The sequence below is a fragment of the Dama dama genome, chromosome 6, assembly GCF_033118175.1.
Source record: "Dama dama isolate Ldn47 chromosome 6, ASM3311817v1, whole genome shotgun sequence".
In the NCBI taxonomy this organism is placed as follows: Eukaryota; Metazoa; Chordata; class Mammalia; order Artiodactyla; family Cervidae; genus Dama; species Dama dama.
In genome coordinates, this window is record NC_083686.1 from 7,797,264 (window position 1) to 7,823,563 (window position 26,300).

Below are 26,300 nucleotides of genomic sequence, written 5' to 3' on the forward strand. Positions count from 1 at the left end.
CTTAAAACCGAATATATTTAAAACAATATTAATGCTGTGCAAGTATGAAAATAAAAGTTCCCTTAAATTTACATGTCTCATCATCAGTTCAGTCGCTCAGTCGTATTTGACTCTGCGACCCCGTGGACTGCAGTATGCCAGGCTTCCCTGTCCATCACCAACTCCCGGAGTTTGCTCAAACTCATGTCCATTGAGTCAGTGATGCTATCCAACCATCTCATCCTCTGTTGTCTCCTTCTCCTCCTGCCTTCAATCTTTCCAGCATCAAGGTCTTTGAATATGTTAATACTGCACATGTGTGACACATACTACCAACCTCTCCTCATCCAGGCATTGGAGACATCAGCCAAGAGTCTCAGGAGTAGCTATTTTGTCTGAGACCTCTTCTTTATCTTAGATTCTAAGTCATGCAATAATTAGAGCTCTTCCTGTCCCTTTCTACCACTTCACAGGTGTCTCTCTTTGAAGTACAGCCATTAACTTTGGGCTTCCCATGTGGCTCAATGGTAAAGAACATGCCTGCCAATGCAGAAGTAGGTTTGATCCCTGGGTTGGGAAGATCCTCTGGAGAAAGAAATAACAACCCATTTCAATATTCTTGCCTGGAAAATTCCATGGACAGAGGAGTCTGGAGGGCTACAGACCATGGGGTCGCAAAAGAGTTGGACATGACTATTAATGACTAAACAACATCAATAGCTTGTTAACTTTATTACACAAACATAAGCATCTGTCGTTTTTTCTGTATCCCTCGTGGTTGCTACACACACCGGTGCAAAAGGAAGGTTTGGGATATAGAAATCTCCTGATCTAAATCGCTCTCAATATTCTTATCCTGGATAGTGAGTGTGACACTAACGTCCATTCTTATTGCATGCAGACTGAAGTTGTATTCAGGCGGAATGCTGAAGAGCAGCTTCTATAATACTTTATTATTCAGGAGTCATACTATCTGTTTCCTGTCTTCTTACTAAAACATCTCTGTGATCCAGTATCTGAAGTTAAAAGGTGAGGTCACCTGTTAACTTGACGAGAATTTTCATGCCAACCATTGTCTCCATGATCCTTAAATAATGTGACTTTCACTTTTCCTGTATTCAAGCTCTTCTACTTCACAAGGTTACGGTGTGTATGCAGCTGATCTTGAGAAAATGCATCTAAGGACATTCCAGAATTCTCAAGGAGAACATTTTCCTCAACACATTGATGGGATGCCTTCCATCTTCAGAATAATAAGTAGTCTTGGTCAAATGTAAGGAAAAAAAAAAACACCTAGTTTGGAAATCTGAGTTCACAGTCCATCATTGTTCTCTTCCATTTACAGGTTTATCAAATATACGCACCTAATCTTCAGTCTCGCAGGCCATTATCCTAGGAAGCAGCATACTCAAGTCCCAGGACACTTAATAATCAGAGAGTTTCTCATGCTTCCACAGTGTCAGGCTCACACACTTGTTTTGCCTGACTTTATCACAGTGGAGCAGAGATGCCTGCTCTACTTCATCCCTTAGCTCAGTCTACAAATGAACCTCACCTCTACAGCTCCCATCTAGACCTGAGATAGGGCCTCAGGATTCCTGTCTCATGCCCGATCCCCCTGACTCCCATAACATCGCCTCTGTAGTTCAGGACACTGCCAACTGACAAAATGATCTTTATATGGTTCACATTTGATCAGTTTCCTCCTCTGTTAAAGTTCCATTTATAAAATCTCCCAGGATAAATTCCAGATGCCATAGCTGCAATTCTGAAAATATCTGCCTCCTATCATTCACCTGTACAACACACTGTGATCACATGTGAGGCACAGTCACAGCGAGTCTGTCATGAAGAGAAGACTGGAAGAGAAGGAAACACCAAAAAAAAAAAAAAAAAAGGGAAAAGGAAGTGGAGAGACAAGCTTTCAGAAGAGAGGCAAGAAGAGAAATGTGCACAGTTCTTTATGTATTGCACCAAGACAAAGAAAGGAAAAGGGTAGCAGGTAACAGAGGGTTTGAGAGTAAGTTCACATGTATGAGAATATGTTAGAGTGCATTCATTCAGGAGCAGGACTGGGCAGTGCAGAGAGAGAAAGAGAGAGAGAAACAGAGAGATGGATACAGGGAGGGCGGGAGAGAGAAAGAATGCCTGAGTGTTGTGCACGTGTGTACGTGTGCATGCTCAGTGAAAAGTTTAATGAAATTACTTCAGTTGAACTGCAGGTGGAGAAGAGGGTAGAAGAATGATTTTGTGCAATTCTCTCTGGTGTTCTACAAAGAAAGTTTAGAAAATCATTGTGCTTCATTTTTTCCAAATAATCCTAAATGTAATTTTCCCTCCCTTTTATCCTTCATTTCCTTTACTTTTGGGCTTCTCTTTGCTTCTCTTTGTTCTCCCTATTTTATCTCCTAATCCTTGCTGTTGCTATTTAGTCACTAAGTCGTGTCCAACTCTTTTAAACTCACGGATTCCTTTGAAAAGGAATCTGAAAGAAGGGGATCCTGCCCTCTCCACCTCAACTAACTTAAGATAATCTTCCCATGTCAAGCTCAACTTTTTACCTGTAAATCCTAAAGGAAATCAACCTTGAATATTCATATAGCTCCAGTACTTTGTTGGCATCTGATGCAAAGAACTGACTCATTGAAAAAGACCCTGATGCTGGGAAAGATTGAGGGTAAGAGGAGAAGGGGGTGATAGAGGATGAGAAGGTTGGATGGCATCACTGATTTAATGGACAAGAGTTTGAGAAAATTCAGGGAGATAGTGAAGGACAGGGAAGCCTGGTATGCTGCAGTCCATTGGGTCTCAAAGAGTTGAACACAACTTAGTGAATGAACAATAACAAGCCCAACTATTCAGCGGCCTGAGTTCTGTTTGCAATCATATTTTTTTTGCCATGTGAGGTAACAGTCACAGATTCTGGGGCTAAGGAGGTGAACATCTTTGAGGGCCATTAATCTGTCCATGACAGAGAGTTTCAGGCTGGGGGAAGTCACTAGGCCATAAGAGGACACTTAAACCACCAGCAAAACCAGCAGATGCCTGGAAATAAATATAAAGATTAGAGATCTGCATCTGCGTTGCCATGAAAACTTCCTACTGGGCCCAGATAAACACTCTGAAAGAAGGGAAAGAGAAGAAAAGTAGGAAAATGTCATGAATGGACAAAATTAACCTGAAAAGAGTCTATGATTTAAACTGGAAGAGACAGATAACATTAAAACGTTAAGATTAAAATTTTTTGCTGACATCAGTGGAACCAGAGGGCTTATTACAAGCTGCTTGAGTTATAGAAAATACAGAAAATTACATGCATGCATATGATAATAGTACTATATAAATTTCAGTGCTACTACATATCCTTATTTTTAAATCTCCTTTCTACAACCACTTCTTTTACATATTTTTTCTCCTCTATTTCTTCTCAATTATTTTTCTGTTCAGGCTTCCCAAACCCATTTAATTCTTTTCTTATTCTTTCATCATCCCATTCCTGTTCTTCTGCTTATAACTGTACAACTTTTTATTTTTATAATTGTATAACTCTTTTTCTTCCTTTTATTCTTTTCTCTCTGTTTCTTGCATCTAACCTGGTTGTGAGAAGAGAGAAGAAAGCTGAGGCCATGTCTTGTTCATATTTTTGTCCCTAAGGCTTAACATGGGGCTTGGTTGATAGCAGATGCTCAGTAACTGTTTATTGAATAAAGGAATAAATGCATTGATCCCTCAGTATACAGTAAGGAAGGGATGCTGAAAAATGTCAAAGAACATTGTTAGTGTTCTGCAAACACAGAGAATAGCTAGACTGCATTAAAAATAACTATTTCTAGCTTTAATGATCCTAGTTTCTCCAGCTGTCAAGTGAATTATCACCTTTTAAACATGCCATCATTAAAAAAAAAAAAAAAAAAACTTTAAATTATAACCAGAAGATGGCAAAGGAGACAGGGTAATTGGAATTAAATTTATACAGAGGAGTTTTCCTTTTTACTGTTGTTTAAATAGGTTCAAATAAATTGAAAAAGCTAGAAATTTCCGAGTGGATAAAAACAACCAAATGTGATAGCTTCACCCAAAGCTAAGAGTAGGAGATGAACTGATCAGGAATGAATTATTCTCAAAAATAGCAAGTCAGAGTGCTCTTAAATTGTGGGAATAAGCAGGTTTCTCCCTCTGAAAATAGCCTGTTCTGAAAATAGTTCACCATTCCCTGAAGGGCAAGCAACTGTTCCAAATTATAGGAGTGTCCAAATTATGGGCTAAACACCTCCTGGTAATCATATTCCTGAAAATGTCACTTAAAAGAAAGGCATTTTCAATTTCATGACATGTTTGGAGGAAAATTGCTGTCCAAATGAGTCTCCAGACCTGAGAAAGCAAAGTGGGACTAAAGAATAAAGGAAGCAACCAGCGTGAGGTGGAAAGCCAGAATAGCAAAGAAAAGCCCTGCCCTGCAGTTCAGGACTGCACCTGGTGTTACATGGCCACAGGTGAGTAGGTAGAAGCATTGAAGCAACTCGGCAAGAGGATAAAAATGAGATTTCTTTCCGTTGTTGAAGAGAGTGATATATCAGATGCATTGCTTTATACAATCCTTAGGAAACAAAAAATTGACAAATTTTTCATAACTTGACCACATGTCATGCAAGTTAATGATGGACTTGGGATTTGAACTTGAATCTGTGTTATTAACCCTCTATATTTAATTGTTATGCTATATCTGGGCTTTCCAAGTGGCATTAGTGGTAAAGAACCCACCTGCCAATGCCAACACAGGAGACCTAAAGGGACACAGGTTCAATCCTTGGGTGGGAAAGCTACCATGGAGGAGGGCATGGCAACCCACTCCAGTATTCTTGCCTGGAGAACCCATGAACAGAGGAGCCTGGCAGACTACAACTTACAGGGTTGCAAAAAGTCAAACACAATGGAAGGGACTTAGGATGCATGCATAAGAAGTTCTGCCAGCCCTCTGTACAGTTTTTGCTGCTGTTGTTTATTCATTTGTTTTTACCTTTATCTATACAAATAGTATTTTGGCCCATGTAGGACCAAATGCATTTATTGGAAACATAAGTTGAAGAACGGATCACCCCAGTCACAAAGCAGGGGTCAGAAAACCCCAGTCAGTCATCACCATGATCACCATTACAATCGCCTTCTTATATCCGGCAGGTTGGTCATGAGCATCAGATTGTGGAGTCTGGCTATTACGCCTTGCAAGTTTTTCTTGCTAACTCTAGAGCAAGATGGTGAAACCACAGAGGGAGAAAAATGTCTCCAGAAAACCTAGAGCAGCACAATAAAAGGCTTCAACTTACTCCTGTCTTCCAAATGTTGAGTGTGTGCCTGTGATTGGAAAAGCATCAATTTGCTTTTAGAATCCTAGATGTGATGGAATCTTGGAAATGCAGACTTTACTTTTCAGTCTATGGAATTAAAAAAAAAAAATGACTTAATAGAAGGAGTGGAGAATGGATGCCAACTGCCAGTTTTGCATATCCAACATATGCAGGAAATTAAGAATTATGTTTTCTAGCCTATACTGAACAGGGCTTCCCCAGTGACTCAGCGGTAAAGAATATGCCTGCAATGCAGGAGATACAGGAGATGTGAGTTTGATCTCTAGGTAGGGAAGATCCCCTGGAGAAGGAAATGGCAACTCACTCCAGTATTCTTGCCTGGGAAATCCCATGGACAGAAGAGCTTGGTGGGTTACAGTCCATGGAGTTGCAAAGACTTGAACACGACTCAGTGACTGAGCACTTTGGAGGAAGGTAAAGACTGCAGATGAGACATAGGCTGATATGCTGGTAGAATGCTAGTAGAACATGATATACATCACCCAAAGAGAATTAATATCAGGTTCTTCACAGAAACAACCTGAGAAGTCTCACCATTTCCCACTCACTGGGTTTGAACTTAGAAGCACATGGCTCTAAACGGACCTCAAAAAGAAATAAAGCTAAGAAATAGAGAAAGCATACACATTCAGAATTACATCATTGTAATTGGACATGACTGAATGACTAACCAGCAACAGATAGCTGTCAGTAGATTGGTACACGAAGCAAGGCTATGTTTTTAGTATTCCTGCCCTGGGAAGAGAGAGAAACCATGACTGAAAAGGAAGCCAGTAGGCAGCTTAATGTTTCCCTTTGGAATAGTCAGTCCTGTTAAAGTCCCAGTCCTTAAGGAACTAATGAACTAGACTTCTAACAGAATAAAAAAATATTATCTTCACTAGAGGAACCTGAGACACTGCCTTAGTTCAGTCACTCAGTCATATCCAACTCTTTGTAACCCCATGGGCTGCAGCACGCCAGTCTTCCCGGTCCATCACCAACTCCCAGAACTTGCTCAAACTCACGTCCATCCAGTTGGTGATGCCATCCAACCATCTCATCCTCTATCATCCCCTTCTCCTCTTGCCTTCAATCTTTCCCAGCATCAGGGTCTTTTCAAATGAGTCAGTTCTTCACATCAGATGGCCAAAGTATTAGGGCTTCAGCTCAGCATCAGTCCTTCTAATGAATATTCAGGACTGATTTCCTTTAGGATGAACTGGTTGGATGTCCTTTTAGTCCAAGAGACTCTCAAGAGTCTTCTCCAACACCAACGTTCAAAAGCATCAATTCTTCAACACTCAGCTTTCTTTATGTTCCAACTCTCACACCCATACATGACTCCTGGAAAACCCATAGCTTTGACTAGATAGACTTTGTCAGTAAAGCAATGTCTCTGCTTTTGAATACACTGTCTAGGTTTGTCATAGCTTTTCTTCCAAGGAGCAAGCATCTTTTAATTTCATGGCTGCTGTCACCATCTGCAGTGATTTTGGAGCCCAAGAAAATGAAGTCTCTCACTGTTTCCATTGTTTCTCCATCTGTTTGCTATGAAGTGATGGGACTGGATCCCATGATCTTAGTTTTTGGAATGTTGAGTTTGAAGCCAGCTTTTTCAGTCTCCTTTTTCACGTTCGTCTTCAGTTTCTCTTTGCTTTCTGCCATAAGGGTGGTGTCATCTGCATATCTGAGGTTATTGAAATTTCTCCCAGCAATCTTGATTCCTGGTTGTGCTTCATTCAGTCTGGCATTTGAGGTGCTCTGCATAGAAGTTAAATAAGCAGGGTGACAATATACAGACTTTACACTGCCTTAACCAAATAACATATCTATGGCTTCTTAGGAAAATAATAAGAAAATACTATTTTCTGTTGTGTTTCATAATTTTTGAAGGGTAAGCATAACTAATCAATATTCACAAAATATTTATTTTTTCCCTTCTAAGCACACAGAGGATGGTATTTCTCAGCTATTCCACAGCTGGTTAGAACATGAGAACAGCTTTAGTCAATAAAATATGATCACAAATGACACGTCTCTTCTAAGCAGAGAAACACTTGCATCATTCTTTAGTATCTTTCACTGGTTGGAAAAGCCATGGATTCTACATGGGGCAATTAAAAGATGATGAAACTTTTGTGATTCTTTGAATCAGAAGTCATCATTAATCCATGTGAATCATGTAATATGAGCAAAAAATTAATTTCTGTAGTATTAAGGCACAGAGATTATTGGGGAGGAGCTAAATGTTTCTATTGCATTATTTAGCCTATATGGTCTAATATTGCAGTACTGTGCTTAGTCGCTCAGTTGTGTCTGACTCTGCAACCCCATTGGAATATTGCCTGCCAGGCTCCTGTGTCCATGGGATTCTCCAGGCAAGAATACTGGAGTGGGTTGCCACGCCCTCCTCAAGGGAATCTTCCCAACCCAGGGACTGAATCCAGGTCTCCCACATTGCAGGTAAATTCTGTACCAGTTGAACCACCAGGGAAGATTGGGGTACTAGTGAAATGAAAAATCTCTTATCCTATTACCTTTTGTGCAGGAGCAGTAGTTCCAAAGCCTGGCCATTTGTGCTGACCATGGAACAAGTTCCAAGGTTGATAAAACTAACTCAGACATAGCAGGATCTTAGAAAGATCTTCAACCAATGAGGAAGTATCAGGGAGGTGAAATGAACAATAGAGAAACATCAGAGCCTGATCAAATCTATTTCCAAATACCAGCTTTGATGCTTATTAAGTGAGTGCTAGCCTATTAAATTTTAAGTATTTCTGACCCTCAATTTACAAGGTAGAAATAAAATTGCTATTCTTATATAAGTAGTGTGAAAATTTATTTAGAACACACATGAAATACTATTAGCATTCAATAAATGCCTCTTTGCAGGGAAAGGACTCAGTGTTCTCAGAAACTGGAATTAATTAATAAAAATCAGTGATTTACTGAAGAACTCAGTTTCCTTGATTCCCAACCCCAGAATGGTTACCTTTCTCTCTAAGCCTCTTCATGTAACTATAGAGTTCATATACAAAAGGATGTAAACCATTCATTCCTATTTATGTATCATTAGAATCCAACGCAGTTAATGAAAGGGTGCTGAAAAACTGACCATACGTGAATATGTAAAAAATGGTGTCCTTACCTCTAATAACCACTGATTTGGGGGTTAACATACCCCATATTCAGCTTACGGGCTTCCCTGGTAGCTCAGATGGTAAAGAATCTTCCTACAAGCCAGGAGACTTGAGTTTGATACCTAGATCAAGAAGATTACCTGGAGAAGAAAATGGCAACCCACTCCAGTATTCTTGCCTGGAGAATCCCAGGGACAGAGGAGCCTGGCAGGCTATAGTCCCTGGGGTCACAAAGAGATAGTCTGAGTGACTAACCCTTTCACTTTCATATTCAGCTTAGTGTTAGATTCTTAATATACTGGGGAAGGGGAGCACTTAAAGTCTTCCTTCTACTTTTGTAAAGAAAAAGTAACACATATTTAATGTGGCTGATGTGAAGTTATGAACACGCTTTAGACTTAAGTATTCTCCAAGATGAATACAGTATGTCCAAGATGAATGAAATTTCCCCAGGCTCAAAGGATAAGAAACCCTTCACCTGTAATTCATTGGTTCAAATTCTTTCTGATGAGGTCAGTAACGAGCTATTAGCATCTGATAGCTGTTCACTGACCTATGTAAAATGATTTGGAGGTCTTATTTCCATGCATAGAGGACACTGTCTTAGATTAAATGAAAAATGACATTGACCAGCATCACAGAAAATCTTGGTTTCATAGGACAAACTGAATCCTGAATTGGAAGAAAAGCATTAATGCTGCATTTGGGGGAGAGAAGAAGACCAAACGTCGTTTTCTGGCCATCAGAGTTGGGTCATCTCAGAGAGAAAGGAAGTTGACATTATAGTTCTGTTTCTTTTTAGCCTAGGGAGAAATTGTTCTCCTAATTCTTTAAAATATATTTTTATTATACACATAATAATAAAACTTTTAAAAATAATTATCCCCAACTTTGATAAGTTGATAAGTTGGGGATAACTAGATATCAATTGACTATGGTACATTTCCTCTATGGTGCAATCCACTATGTGATACATTTCCCGTTGTCCATACCTTGTGTAATTCCCTCCCACACTGACCCAGCACTTGGCCACATGATTTGTTTCAGCCCATGTGAAAAGCAGCCGTTGTGACACAAATTGTTGTTATTGTTCAATCACTCAGTTGTGTCTGAGGTTGTGCAACCCCATGGACTGCAGCAAGCGAGGCTTCCCTGTACTTCGCGATTTCCCAGAGTTTGCTCAAACTCATGTCCATTGAGTCGGTGATGCCATCCAATCATCTTGTCCTCTGGCATCCCCTTCTCCTCCTGTCCTCAATCTTTCCCAGCATCAGGGTCTTTTCCAATGAGTCAGTTCTTTGCATCAGGTGGCCAAAGGATTGGAGCTTCAGCTTCAATATAGTCCTTCCAGTGAATATTCAGGACTGATCTCCTTTAGGATTAACTGGTTTGATCTCCTTGCAGTCCAAGGGACTCTTAAGAGTCTTCTCCAAGACGACAGTTCAAAAGCATAAGTTCTTCGGCATTCAGCCTTCTTTATGGTCCCACTCTCACATCCATAAAAGACTACTGGAAAAATCATAGCTTTGACTATCGGACCTTTGTTGGCAAAGTAATCTCTGCTTTTGATAAATGCTTGTGAGTTGGGATTTGCCTTTTGGGAATGTAGTTGCATATAACAAAGTTCTGTTTTGTTGGGGAGGTTATGTGGATGCCCTCCAGTGATAGCCCCAGCCATGCAAGTAAGGACACCGAGCAGAAACTAATGCTCAGAAAACCTCGCATCTGATGACAAATTCACAAAGGATTCCATCAAAAAGCACATGAGCTGAAATAAACTGTCCCAGCTAGTGTGTGTGCTTAGTCCTGTCCAACTCTTGACCCTTTGGACTGTAGCCCGCCAGGCTCCTCTGTCCATGGGATTTTCCAGGCAAGAATACTGGGGTGGGTTGCCATTTCCTCCTCCAGGAGATCTTCCTGACCCAGGGATCAAACCCACAGCTCCTGTGTCTCGGGCATTGCAGACAGATTCTTCACCCGCTGAGTCACTGGGGAAGCCATACCTAATTTGCCATCCCACAGAACTGAGAACAGATAATTGTTGCTGTTTAGTCGCTAAGCTGTGTCCAACCATTTTGTGACCCTATGGAATATAGCCCACGTGGCTTCTCTGTTCATGGAATTTCCCAGGCAAGAATACTGAAGCGATCAGACAAAGATCAGGTAGATTCTTTACCACTGAGCCACCTGGGAAGCCTCAAATAAATAACTAGCTATCGTGTCTTGTTATATGGAAAATACTAACTCTTATAGGAATTAATATTTGGAATTCTTTAAAGAAGCTTTATACAGTATTCTTTCACAATGATAATTCATTTGTTTATTAATTCAAAGAATATTTTTTGAGCATCTTGTTGTTGTACTCACAGTGATAATTGTAATGATTCAGCAAGAAAACTTATACAGACAAAACACCAGATGAGACACTTTTCCACATGAAACTTCCACAGATGTCCTAAATCAGTGGTCCATGGTGCAAGTCCAGCCTACAAATATGTAATTTTTGGCCCCTAATGTGCTTTTAAAAAATAGTGATTTAAATATTGGAAGCTTTTTCATTACAATTGGAAGATAGAGACTCTTTCTCACACTCAGAAGAAATGGAATCATTGGGTCTGGACTTCCATAAATGCAATTGGCTGAAATAAATAGCAGCTGCCCTTTCCCTCCCAGCATGGCTCATGAACTCTCCAGACTCACAATTTCCATCATTGTCTGTGTTCTTCATGATTCTCCAGAACAGGGTTATTTATCTTTGTAGAGTCATTTCATTTTGCTTTGTTTTGTTTTTTGCTTGTGTGATATCTGTAAGCCTCTAAGACTCCCACATATAGGATCTAGTAGAGTTGAAAAACATGGTCATCCAAAAAGATGAAAAATGTAAATATAGAAATAACACTTAGATGCCAAGTTTAACAGTGAATAAATTAAGGTAACCAATTCAGCTTTTTCAAAACCCAGTAACTTATTCTCAACTTAGCATTGAAGAGATTTAGGACACTCACTGCTTCCATTTTTCCCCCATCTATTTGTCATAAAGTGTTGGGACTGGATGCCATGATCTTAGTTTTCTGAATGTTGAATTCCAAACTGTGGCCCTGGAGAAGACTCTTGAAAGTCTCTTGAACAGCAAGGAGATCAAACCAGTCAGTCCTAAAGGAAATCAACCCTGACTATTCATTGGAATATTCACTGATAGTAAAACTGAAACTCCAGTATTTTGGCCACCTTATTCAACTCATTGGAAAAGACCCTGATGCTGGGAAAGATTGAGGGCAGGAAAAGATGGGGGCAGTAGAGGACGAGATGGTTGGATGGCATCATTGACTCAATGGAGAAGAATTTGAGCAAACTCCAGGAGATGGTGAAGGACAGGGAAGTCTGCATGCTGCAATCCACGGGGTCACAAAGAGTTGAACAGGACTGAGCAACTGAACTACAACAGGACATTCAACATAGCATCCTAAGAATTAGGTATGTCTGATTACAGAATCGGATTTCAGGAAAAAATATGTTTATATGTCTATGAATAAACAGCATCACAAATCCTTATGACCTAGGAAAATCCCTTAGGAAATCAAAGCCTGAGTTGTAGGGTGTTCAAACCTGAATCTAGAGGGTGTAGTCAGGTAACATGAAGAGGAGACCAAATATCAAAATCCTTCGGTTCATGAAACTGCAGGAGGAACTCAATTGGAAAATATTTCACACTGACCTTATGCTGCTGGTGTATTCAACCTATAACAGGCCCTTAATCTGAAAATATTTCAAGGTTAGAAATTGAAGAAAACAAATGTATATCTTATTAAAATTAATTCATAGCATATAGAGCTCCCGTTCTGTAAAAATAAATTGTGTATAGCCCCTCAAAATCTGGGTTTCCTAGTTGCTCAAAAGACATTTGCAGCTTTCCTTGGGGGCTGGCAATGCTTCTACAATCATGTCACTTTCAGATAATTCTTTGGCTTGATCTTCAAACCTTATGGAAAATAAATTAGAAACTGCAATACTGGAAGGATGGTGGATAAGAAATAATGTCATCATTATCCTATTATTTATATTGTTGCTCAGCACAAAATATCCATTATCAGTGATGCCTTTGACTGTCTGCTTATAACTCTTTAGATTTTATGTAGAAAAAAATCTTATTTTAAAGAAGTGACTTGTCATCAGTTGGCATTGGGAGAGGTTTGCAGTTTTTGCTTTCTCCTGTTAGGATTTTGTCATTTTTTTTTTTTGTGACACATAGAAAAATATGTCTCTTGCCACTTAAATGGGTGCTGCTATGTGCTAGACTATCTTAGGAAGTGGAAAACTTTAGTCTGAGGGCCAAATTCAGCCATCTACAAGTTGTGTATGCAAAATGTTTTTGGAATAGAGCCACACCTATACACATGTATATTGTCTATAGCCACCTTTGAGCTACAGATGCTGAGTTGAGAAGCTGCAACAGAGGCCCTATGGCTCACCCAGTCTAACAGAGGTACTATTTATTTGGCCCTTTACAAAATAAGTTAACTGACCTATGGACCAGAATTTTTTTTTTTTTTTAAATAAGATGGGGAAAGGGCAGATCATTTATACAAGATCAAATAAAGATGTGAATAAAAATAAACAGTCTTATAATCCTCTAAGTGATTTAAACAACTATTAGAACAAGAAAAAATAATACCAGATCATGGATAATATAAGCAGCTAGGGGGAAGCTGCCATATAGCAGAGGGAGCTCAACTTGTGGCTCTGTGATGATACAGAGGGGTAGGATGGGGTGGGCTGGGAGAGAGGCTCCAGAGGGAAGGGATGTAAGTATACTTACAGCTGATTCACGTTGTTGTACGGTAGGAACCAACACATTGTAAAGCAATCGTCCTCCAATTTAAATAATAATAATAGCAATATCCGACCATCTCATACAATTCATCAGTTACAGAAGATGAAACTGTGGCTAGATGATTCATGCCTCTCAACAGTCACACCTTTCTGTGGCCTTCTCCCCTAGAATCAAGCTAGTCCTGTGACTATTATTGAACAATAAAACGCAGGTCACTGTGGCCATGTGTGACTGCCAAGGCTACATCCGAGGAAACCCTGCAAACAATTGTGACCCAAGATGATGTATTGGAGAAGAAGCGTGTAAAGTACAGTGGGATCTTGGCCAGCTTCCCAAAAAGTCAGGGAAGGTTTTGAAGTAGAGGTGAGCAAAATTAAATCTTCAAAGAAAAGTAGCAGTTTGCCAGACAGACAGATGAAAGATGGTTGTGTTCAGAAAAGAGGATGGTTGTGAATCTTCTAGACAAACAGAAGAAAGCTATGAAGGAACGGCAAGGCTTTCTTCTCATGAAGTCATCTCATTTTCTGTATCTTCTACTCATTAGTCCTGGCTCCACTCATTAAAATCAGTCAGACAAACAAAGTCTGCTACACTCTTTACAACTTTTAGAGGGCAACGACTCTCATTCTAATCCATATAAATGTGTGTGCTTGCATGTGTGTGTATATATGCATATATTTGAATGGAATGTGAATTTTCAAATGTAATTTGAATTTCAAATGACAGATTCTACACTTAGTGAAACACATGTGACATTGTGTTGCTGTTGTTTGATCACTAAGTCGTGTTCGACTCTTCTGTGACCCCATGGACTGTGGCCTGCCAGGCTCTTCTGTCCAGGGGAATTCCCAGGCAAGACTATTGGAATGGGTTGTCATTTCCTCCTTCCAGAGATCTTCCCAACCCAGGGAATGAACCTGCATCTTTTGTGTTGGCACACAGATTCTTTACCACTGAGCTAGACATTATAAAGAAATATGTATGTGTGTATATATATATATAATATATTTGAATTAAATATAAATGTGTTTATGTATGTGAAATGTATGTGTATATATGTATATATTTCATCCCAGAGTGTTTATCATATAAAGACCTTGCTGTAAAACATTTCCTGAGTGCTGACTCACATGTGTGTGTGTGTGTGTGTGTGTGTGTGTGTGTGTTAGTAGCTCAGTCGTGTCTGATTCTTTGCAACCCCATGGACCATAGCCCACCAGGCTCCTCTGTCCATAGGATTTCCTAGGCAGGAACAGTGGAGTGGGTTGCCATTTCCTTCTCCAGCTGACTCACATAAATAACCCCTTTTCCAAAGGATAGCACTTTGGCCATTTAAAGGCCATCACCATGTTCTCTCTGAATCTTCTCTTACCAAAGACAGTTTTATTAACACATGTGATTCCTCCCACATAAACAGACTTCAAGTGTTTTCATCTGCTGGTTTTTATCTATTGAGTGCCTGTTATGAGCTTGACAATGTGCTAGACTCAAGGGATGCAACACTAGACAGACAAACAGAGCCCCCGTTTTTGAATCTCTTTGAAATCTTATTTGATTTTCTCTGAATGGTCTCTGGTTTGCTTGTATCCCATTTAAAGTTGTACAACCTAAGGCTAGATCCCAGACCTGGTCTAAATTTTTTTGTCTGATTAATTGGGTATCTCATCATTCACAAGATAAATTAGCATCCAGTTTGGGGAATTTGGGCATCGAGGTTGCTCCTTATGTTCATTTACCTACTAATAAACTCACACACATTATGTCCTGGGTCCATACAAACTGAATATGAGGAATAGCCTCACATTCCCAGTGACATTAATGAGCACATTTAATTCCTACAGTTAATAAAAGAAATTGTCTGAAAGAGGTATTTTTATACCATTAATGAGGACTCATTAGCAAGGAGGTTGGATTGTGAAAGGACAATAAGAAATTGCTTTCTGTGACAACTTAACTCTTCTCTGGGAAAGAGAGGATGTAGTTATTATTTAATTGAAGGGTCCTCTATTATATTCTCCTTTTTACTTTATTCATCAAAAGAGTGGATATTAATTGCTTGTTCTTGGCAAGAATTGTGTTGAAGAAACAGCATATTTAGCCTAGATAAGATGTTAGAAGATGTAATGGCTTTTGTTTGTTTTCAAAATCTGATGGATAGTCATATGGTAAGGCAGCTTTTATGTCACAGTCAAAGGAAAAAAAATGGGCCAATATATTTAAATGACAAGATGAAATGTCTCAACAAGTTTTAAGAGAAATGAAAGGTCACAGCTACAAAAGAAACAGTCTTGTGCTTCCAAGGGTACAGATGTTTCCAAGTAAATTCAAGTATTGTTTAAATATTATTGAACTAGATGAAGTTTAAGTCTATTTATATCTTAATAGTCTAAACTCATACCCATTAGATATCTATGTATGCTTACATATGCATGTATATTCATATATTTTTTTGTTGTTTAGTAGCTAAATCTTGTTCAACTCTGCGATCCCATGGACTATAGCCCGTCAGGCTCCTCTATCCAGGGGATGTTTTAGGCAGGAACGCTGGAGCAGATTGCAATTTCCTTCACTAGAGATCCCCCCAACTCAGGGATCGAACCCATATCTCCCATGTCTTCTGCAGTGCAGAAGGATTCTTCACCTCTGAGCCACCAGGGAATCTCCCATTTATTATAGAGATATATTTACTGAAATTGGAAGACATGTATGAAGAACTATAAAATGAACATGCATACATTCACACTTACAATTATGAAAATTAAGATCCTAAAATACCATTTTATAAGAAATTATTTTTTCACCTTTCTTTTACTCTTTCTTGGTCATAAAATAGTAGCACCTGCTCTCTGGAAATATTAGTAAAATGATAACTATTCTTCTTTCCACTCCCAGACAAATTATCTGGTTGGTGAAACTGGGAAAATAGGATGCCCTGAGACTTGATGGATTTACCTCTGGTTCTGGACCACTTACCAGGATGAGCACCAGGGCTTCCTTTCCCAATCTCTGGCAGAGACCACGCTTAAGTGGGATGTTCCAAATACACTGTGGGTAAGGAATTAGAAAATGTGATTCTGTCCACGACTCAGTTTACATTCTCAAAGACAAATATACTAGAAATGAAGACAGCATTTTGATTATAATTTTTCTGTGGTTATTTCCCAGTGGATTCATAATTTCAATCTCATCAATAGACAATAGTGACCCTAGAACGCACGCCATCAGGATGTGAGAAAATAGGCAAAATTGCTTGATGTTTTTAAATTTCTCTGAATGGACATAAACCACAAAGATAAATTTGTACACCCTAGGGTGTCACTTATTTGTGAAACCTAAAAAGAAAAAATATCAGCTTATAGAAAGAGTACAGTAGTTGTTGCCAGGGGCTGGGAGTGGGGAGCATAGCAAGAAGTTGGTAAAAGGGTACAAAGTTTCATCTCTAAAATGAATAAGATTTGAGAATCTAATGAGAAACAGGATGATTATAGTTGATAACGTATTGAATATTTAAAATTTACCGAGAGAGTAAAACTTAAATGTTCTCACCTCCCCCCAAAATAAAATACAAATATGATGTGGTGGATGTGTTAATTAACTAGATGAGGGGTCTTTTCACATTACACGTTCAGTTTTAGTCATGTCCAACTCATTGCGACCATATGGACTGTAGCCCACCAGGCTTCTCTGTCCATGGGATTCACCAAGGCATGAATACTGGTGTGGACAGCAGTGACCTCCTCCAGGGGATCCTCCCAACCTAGGGATTGAACCCTCTTCTTCTGCATTGCCGGCAGATTCTTTATTGTTGAGCCACCTGGGAAGACTCTTCACATTGTATATGTGTATCTAATTACCACAACATACACTTTAAGTGTCTTATAAGTCTGTGTATCAGTTATGCCTCAATAAACCTGAATTTAAAAAGAAATGTATAGAAAATATGTATTTTAAATGGTTTTATGGTTCTACAAACCTTATGTCTGTAACATTTTCTAGTATGAAAGACATAAGTCTAGGGACAAGAAAGATGTCCCCTCTTTTGCACTGTTCTCAATGGTTTAACCTCTTATTTGTCTTTTAATACTTTTCGCATCGTGCATTAGGCTGGCCATGCCCAAGAATGTGTGTGCGTTGGTTGCTCAGTCGTGTCTGACTCTTTGCGAGCCCATGGACTATAGTCTGCCAGGCTCCCCTGTCCATGGAATTCTCCAGGCAAGAATACTGGAGTGGGTTGCCATGCCCTTCTCCAGGGGATCTTCCCAACCCAAGAATGTGGAGCAGAGTAATGTGAGTGGAAATCACCCAATCCCCACCACAGAAATGTGAGCTGCCTAAGACTGTTCTCTTATTTCAGTGCCTCAACCTCCCCAATAGTCGGAATCATCCAAATGGGGGTGGGGACCAGTGTTGCGTAAAGGCAAGAACATTAAATTTCCAACCAGAAGTTAAGTACTCTAAAATTACTGTGTTTTTGTTTGTTTGGGTGATTGCTTGGGTTTGGTTGATTTCCTTCTTTAAAAAAAAAAAAAAAAGGCAGAGAGAATTTAAATTTACTGAGCACTTTTCTAGTAGATTGGGCTCCTCATTAATATTCTAACCCCTGTCCTGCTGTTCTTTCCCTTGTTAACCACAATGACCTTTCTGCTCTTTCTGGAATCCTGTCAGCTGATTTTCTCTGCCCTTGTCCCGTCCTGCAGGAGCTACATGGAGCCCCTCTCTACCATCCTTCAGGACCAAGCTGAAATGCTGCCTTCTCGGTGAGGTGCTGACACCTTGGCATTCTGAGGGAAATAATTGCCTAGATCATGTCACAGTCTTTGGGGATTCTATTTTCCCCTCATCAGCACACTGGGAAAAAAAGAATAGCGCAATTGTTACAGAGATATCTGACTATATTGGAGTGATGATACATCTGGGTGTCACTAATTAGCTGGCACATACTATACCCACAAAACACAAGTATTCAATTTTGTTTGTTTACTTGTTTTCTATTTCTGCATCAGAATATGTTTCATGAAAGCAGGGACTTTTGTCTCTTTTGTTTTCTGCTTTATCTCCAGTGTCCATGACAGCACTTGGCATGTAATAAGATTCTGATATAACTTTATTGAAGGAAGGAAAGAAGGTGGCAATTATATGCCAAGTTTGTCTAGCTCCAAAACTAACACACTTTTACCCACCATACTATACTAATCTTCCTGTATTCTAGTCAGACAAAGAGCCATTTTCTTCACCACTTGTTTTAAAAACCTGATATGAACCCCATTAACACAGTGTTTTAGTGTGACAGTGTTCACTATGTATTTTGTGGAGAGTTCAGAAGTTCCCCCAAAAGGATAAAAAATAGATTTAAAGTCATACTTGTGTTCTGGACACAGAATGTGTACATTCTAATGTGCATTCTATTCAAAATTAGGTTCCAGGAAATGAGCCCAGACAAAACCCAACGCAGCAGACAAAGCAGAAACACAGACGCAGCAATGTAGTAGAGACGAGGGAATAAAGAAGGTGGAGATTACTTTGAGTTACAAAACACACTTCTAATTTTGATATCAAGGACTACTGTCAACATGGAAGAACATTATCTTTTTTCACTATTACAGGGTCAAGTAGGAAAGACAGCTTCAGAATGCCAATTTTATTGGACATGAGAAATTTTACCGACCCAGCTGGGAGGTGGAGCTTTCTCTGTGGTTTACGGAAGTTCACTTAGAAAAAAAAATAAGACCTTGAGATGATTTTCTCATCCTTAGTAGCCAACACTGATGCCACTTTCCTCACTCAAAATATTTTCCTAATGATCTGTTGTTGATAGGGGAAAGACCTAGGGAAAATGTTGCTTTTTGAATGAAGCAAACCAAAGATTGAAATAGATCTGTCCCATTTAGTCAAACATGTTGATGTTGTTTAGTTGCTAAGTCATGTAGACTCTTTGCAACCCCATGGACTATAGCCCACCAGCCTCCTCTGTCTGTGGGATTTCTTAGGCAAGAATACAGGAATGGGCAGCCATTCCCTTCTCCAGTGGATCTTCCAGATCCAGGGATCGAACCTGTGTCTCTTGCTTGGCAGGTGGATTCTTTACCACTGTGCCACCAGAGAAGCCCCACTAGTCAAACATAGAAGTATTTAACCTCACTGACTTTACTACCTTCTTTCTGAAATGATATACTGGTACTCAAGCAGCTTGCCTCAAGAGTATCTGATCTTAACAACTATGCTCGGTGCACTGTGGTCCTTTTGCTCAGAATGTATCCCACTTTCTCTCTTCTACTTATAAATTGTATCCCTCAAATGCTGTTTCTTCTGGAAACCTTTCCTGACCCCTTGGCCTAAGTCAGGGCTGTGTTATCTACTCTCATGACGTCAAATGACTTTCCTTCTATGTTTTGTAAGATCTTCCCTGATAACGCAGCAGGAAAAGAATTCACTTGCAATTCAGGAGACACAGATTTGATTCCTGGGTCTGGAAGATCCCCTGTAGAAGAAAATGGCAACCTATTCCAGTATTCTTGCCTGGAGAATCCGGTGGACAGAGGAGCCTGGTGGGCTACAGCCCAAAGTGTCACAAAGAGTTGGACACCACTGAGCCATAATACTGGGATTTTTTTGGTTGTTTTATGATTGTTCTACTTTCTGTAATCTAATAGGCCTAATAGACCATGGACTTTATGAAAGCAAGACTTCTGTGGGTCTTTGCTGAGAATCATACACTCAGTATTCAGCATACTTCCTGGGTGGGAGCAAACTCTAACCAAATGTGTGCTGAATAAATAAACGCATACACACGTGTGAAAGTGTGTGAGTGACTGGATTACTAATTTAGAGGTGATTCCTCTATGGCCTCTTTTAAGTTCCCTTCGTTCTCTGTTTCTGCCTGGGCCCAGGGTGGAAACCGGTTCCAACCTGTGCTTCTGAGTACTACTCACAAGAAAACCTGTCAGGGCCCACCATGTCCACTCTCAAAGTCAATGCATAGGCAGAGACAATTAGCATGGCTGGTACACGGAACTTCAGCCTTAGGCAGGTTTAAGTGCTGAGCTAACAGTCATTGTAATTCAATTACAAGAGGACCTGGAGACTTGGAAATTGCTTTCTTATTTTTATACTTTCTTCCCATTTCCCAGGTCCCTGCATTAGAGCGCAAAAGCAAGATCTTGTCCTCCGGCCCTGAACTCCTTCTAGAGCAAGTCTCCAAAAGATTATAAGCCTTAAACATATCTCCTTATGGCTGCAGGAGTTAATTTATAACTTGGTTACAGCTTATGAGGCTGCATAATTCAGTTCACCACAGTGAATGTAGGGAGAGATCAATCATGACTGTTATGTTTTTACTGTTTTCTCCAAATGCAAAAAGAGCTGTATTTTCTGCCTTTCTTTTGATGGAGAGTAGGCACCCTGCTATCTGAGCTGTCTGAGAGCTCAAGAAATGATATAATCCGTTGTCCTAAAACTCAGAGTGTTCCAAAATAAAAGCACAAGGGAAAGTTCATCCTCTTTCCCCCCCCTTTTCTACTTTTCTCTCCAACTGCAAAACTTAAGGACTGAAACAGGTTTATCTTTTGTTTTTATTTATTTATTTATTTTGAGACTTGGTTTAAACCCAACAGGATTACTTAGAGGCAGAATCCATACATTCATCATGGAAAGAGGATTTAGTGGCAGGACCAAGACCAGGGTTAAGGAAAACATTCATCTTGGACACAAAATGTAAAAAGATGCTAAAATTCAGTAATCAAGATAAATAATGTTTTCATGAAATACTTTTAAAAAATCAAATGAAGTCCAAGCAAGGATCCATGGTGAACAAAACGTCATCGTCTTAATAAGAACAACATTAACATTGCTGATGGTTTTTCTTTCGCTTCAGGCTATAGTATTGCTAAGTGCATCAAGCCTTTGTTTAGATTTTTGATGTGTTGCTCATCATGAGACAGTTTACATAATATTTTGACTCTCAAAAAGTACTGCATATGATATTATTTATCTTGATTACAGAGTTATTTTGGTGTTCTTTTAAGCTTTGTGCCCAAGATGAATGTGTATTAACCTCATCTTAGGCTAATCCTGGCTCTGCTTAGTGGAAAGAGAATTTAGAAGATAGAAATGGACCCAGATGCACCTCGTGCAAGCAGGGACCTTAGGAAAATCCCCAAACCTCTGAGTTACCTTAACTTTCCTCTCAGCAGCATTCCTAGAAGTTTGTAACCTACAGATGCAGCTTCAGTCAGCCTCTGAGCCAGTTTTCATCAAACCTGGGCAGTATTAGACTGATTCTGCACAAATGAGATCTAAAATAGCATTCACAATGCCTGGGATTTATTTGTCAGGCAGCTTTAAATGGGCAATAATGATAACACCTGAAAAAAAATCAAACTAGTTCATTTTCACTTTTTTGGTTTAGTTTTAAACTTTTATTTTCCCCAGAGAGGAGATGACTGAGAGCACCATGGGTGTAGTCCATTGGAGCTAGTCTCCCATCTCCAAGTACTGTCTTTGTGGTGCCTTGGTTGAGCATATATTGCCCATCAGCCAGTTTCCCCTGAGATCTGGATCTCTGCCCATTTCTCCCCTAGGTCTCTGTGTTGGCTTCCCATCTGAATCTTTGCTAGGCAGCTACCATCTTGAAGCAAGTTCACTCTAGCCGTTTCCCTGATCTGATGGCAAATTTTGGCCAGGACTTCCAGAAATATCTGTAGGTGATGTTAAACCTCTCAGTTGGGTCTGCAACACATATGCTGAAAAGCAAATGTCCCAGATTCACTCCTCTTTGGATGGATACCATTAATAAGAAGCTACTGACATTAACTGTTACAAAGGATGATGTTCAGCATTTCATTGATGCTTCGTCATGGCACAGTTCTAAAGAGCCTGCAGCAAGCAACAGGGAACCCCTAGCATGGCTGGGAGTCCCCCGGCACCTTGGGTCACTCTTCTGCCTTCAAAGAATACTCATTCCCAAATCCACAGCTTCTTCCTCTGACCTCAGCTTCTCAACAGCAAGCACCATCTTTCCTGCTAGTCCATATACTTTATCTGTTCTTCACTGGCCTAAATGATTTCTTCTTGATTTTATTAAATGTAGTAGTTAAATGAAAAAATGTCATCTTTGTCACTGAATGAGTATACCCATATTAAATCCAAATAAACTTATTGAAACTTCAGTCTCAAAAAAAAAAATAAAATAAAAGACTCTCTTAATACCCTCAGTAATGGACTGCATGGAGAAGGCAATGGCACCCCACTCCAGTACTCTTGCCTGGAAAATCCCATGGACGGGGGAGCCTGGTGGGCTGCAGTCCATGGGGTCGCTAACAGTAGGACATGACTGAGCGACTTCACTTTCACTTTTCACTTTCACGCATTGGAGAAGGAAATGGCAACCCACTCCAGTGTTCTTGCCTGGAGAATCCCAGGGACGGGGGAGCCTGGTGGGCTGCCGTCTATGGGGTCGCACAGAGTCAGACACGACTGAAGTGACTTAGCAGTAGTAGCAGCAGCAACGGACTGCATTCTCAATCCAAAACAAGTCATCTAGAATCTTTGTCTCAGCAGTTACAGCTGTTCCTTAATATCTGCAAAGGTGGGTTCCAGAAACCTCCAAATACCAAGAGTGCAAATTCTCAGGTCTTTTGTGTGAAATGGCATAGTATATATCTCTTTAGATCTTAATTGATTTCAAAGGGATTCTTAATGCCACATTTCACATCCAACCAACTTCATGGGCTTTTTGGTGCTTGGATAATTGATGAACTATATCATAAGAGACAAGAGTCAATAGAATGCAGCTTATAGGTCCTTGGCTAAGAGGAGACTCTGCCTTGGCCCGCTGGTGTAATAAACTGCACTCCACTATCTGCATTGTCCTTCTGAGTGAGTTTGTTTCCCGGAAAGTATGGCTACAACATTTGGTGCGTTGGCCAGGAAACTCCTCACTTTGAGGAGACAGGTCTCGTTTGAGGCCACCCCGACGCTTTGTAGCTTGAATCTCCTAGAGGGGGGAAGGCTCCTCGCCCCTCTGGAAGGATTCTGCTTTTCAACGCCCGGACCTTTCATGTCAGCAAGTAGTGGACGGCTGCAGGGGAACTGAGCGCTCAGTTAAAGTTGCAGGTATTGTCCCTTGATCCATCACACCAGAGCATCACACCAGAGCAAAGAAGGCATACCACGTGACGCCGAGTGGACCACCCAGAAGGACCCCACCGACCCATGGGAAAGCAAGATCATTCTGAGGAGGAAGAAGAAAACGAGGTCCCGGACGAGCCCTCTACAGGATGGAGCTGGGTAAACGACTCCTGCTGCTTGGCCTCACCAATGCAATTCTGAACTTGGGTATGTGGGGCTATACCCCTGTCAGTAATGGACAGACTCCCCTGGTGTGTATCGCCGCTCCGTTATGGGAACTTTAACAACAGAAAGGCCTCTCTTTCACCAACCATAACCTTTCTTTGCTCTCCTGGTGTAAGAAGAAGCCATCAATGGGCCAGGGACATAGGGTTACATTTAACATGAACACCAGCCTTATGGAGATAACAAAGGCTTATACCTCATATATGAGAATTAAAGAGGAAAAGGGCTCCCTTACAAAAGGGGGACAGGCCTCCCGGTACCTTGGGCAATGCTACCAGGTCTGGGATGAATATTTCTGGATGACTCCTGAGAAAGGACAGTTGATTGCCCCTGCTACTATTTGCTGGGAACAAAAAGAACAGAAAGTTGGATTTGGAGACCGTCCCCTAGACCCAAAAGAATTGTTATTTGTGCCCTGAACAATGTAAACAAATCTTGGAAGTTACCTATCACCCCAATCAGTCTGCTCAGTGGCCCGGTTCTGACTGCCCTGGAATCCATTGGGTAGCCCCCAATGGGACCCAGCGGCTCTGTGGGCTTAACTTATGGCCATGGTTACCAGTTGACTGGGTGGGGCATTGCACATTAGGATTTGCTTTCACCCATGGCAGAATTAAGCATAGCCTACACCAGCCTCCAGTAAACCTGCCTTATCTGCATGCCAAGATGGACACGATCTGTGTTCCAATGGTATGACTATCTTGCTGCCTTGTTTGTACCCTCTGTAGGGACAATGGATATCATGGTTAAGGTAGAGGCCTTAACTAATTTCACTAAACAGGCCCTCTTAGACAGTACTAAAGCCATTCAAGCTTTGAACGAAGAACAGATTCAGATGAGGAAGGCAGTAATTCAAAATAGGATGGCATTAGACATACTCACTTGCGCGAATGCTGTGTGTACATCCCTGACCTGTCTGAAGATGTATCTGCTGCCTTGGAGGATATGCAAAATCAAGTGAAAGCCATGTCTAATGAACTGTTGTTATAGTAATCTTGATCATACTGCTTTGTGGGCCCTGCTTCCTACAATGCATTCTCTCATGTGGGTGGCAGGAGGGCTAAGGTACAATATATCTCAATAAATGATGCTCGTTATGTAAACTAAGAGCATCAAGAGGGGGGAATGAAGAAGGAATTCATAGGGCCTGGACTCCATCTCAGGCCTGTCCGTGCTAATTTTGCTAGGCCGCCTCTCCAATGGACTCTGAACTCTGTGCTTAGTGCCTGTGGGAATGACAATGGAAGGATAAGACTCCCTCTGGGCAGGAGAATCTTGAAGATCACATCCAGGTTACTCATTGCCTAAGAGAAAACAGATACTAATCACCCCTGCCTCCGGACAGTATCTATCAGAATGTAACCACAGGCTTATTGATTATTAACTGTTTGAACACATAACACGTGAATGATGGGGTTATTGTGATTGTATTTACCCTTCCTTTGTAAGCCTCAAGGGATTTGGGCTGGTGGGTTTGGGCACATACACATGGGGTATAAAAGATTTTCACAAATGCTGGTTGGGGTCCTTGGCTAAGAGGAGACTCTGCCTTGGGCCTGCCGGTGTAATAAACTGCACCCCACTAAAAAAAAAAAAAAAAAAAAAAAAAAGAATGCAGCTTATAAAACATTCATCATAAAAATCCAATGGTATGCAGTCACACTGTAGAATTTGAGAATGAACTCTGGCATACCCCGACCAAATGGCAACGATAAACTGTGAATACTGATATTTACAGAAATTACCCAGAAATCTCCTTCCTTGGGCTCTGTCTTCCCTCCATTCAATTTCATCCCTCTGTTCAACTCTTTGCAACCTCATGGACTGTAGCCCACCAGACTCCTCTGTCCATGAAATTTCCCAGGCAAGAATACTGGAGTGGGTTGCCATTTTCTACTCCAGACTCAAAATTCATGAGACTGATTTTAGACACATTTTATTCCTAGCACACTATTCTCAAAATGTGTTTCAGAGAATGTTTGATCCATGAATTTCCCTGGGGTGATGTGGTAAAATATCTCTGGGCATCGCTACCTACTATAACCTCTTCTTGGAGATTCAAAATGTTCATTAGCATATTAAAGGTTCTGAGAAGGCCACAGTAGAGAAGATGTTTAACTTTGTTGAACTCAGCAATTGCCATTTGTTTTTTGTTTGTTTGTTTGTTTGTTTTTGCTCATAGGATCTTTCTTTTTCCATAAAATCTATTTGTATCCTCTCATGATGCTATTTCATTGGCGAGGGGTGGGGAGGACTAGCTTGATCACTTCTCCTCACACTTACACACTTGTGTGCTCTCTTGGGAGGAAATGTGCTCAGACATTTTCTTATGGAACCCATAGGTAACCAAGGCCATGCAAGCTATTCACCTCTCCCACCTCTGCCACCCAGTAGCATCCTCCTACTCCCCTCAGGAAGGACCTGGCTCTACTATTTACCATGACAGGTAATAACTCCTCTGTGACAAAGAAGTGCTGTTAAATCCTTTGGTGGAAACATTCTGTCCTTCACTGGAGGACATCTCAGAACCCTTTCTTTAGGGGAGCACCACAGCACTCCTGTCTAGCCTAACTTCAACCATCTCTATGCTCCCTACTTCCAACTATAGCTCAGAAAGTCACTTCTTCTTAAACTTTTGAGGTTTAAGAGTTA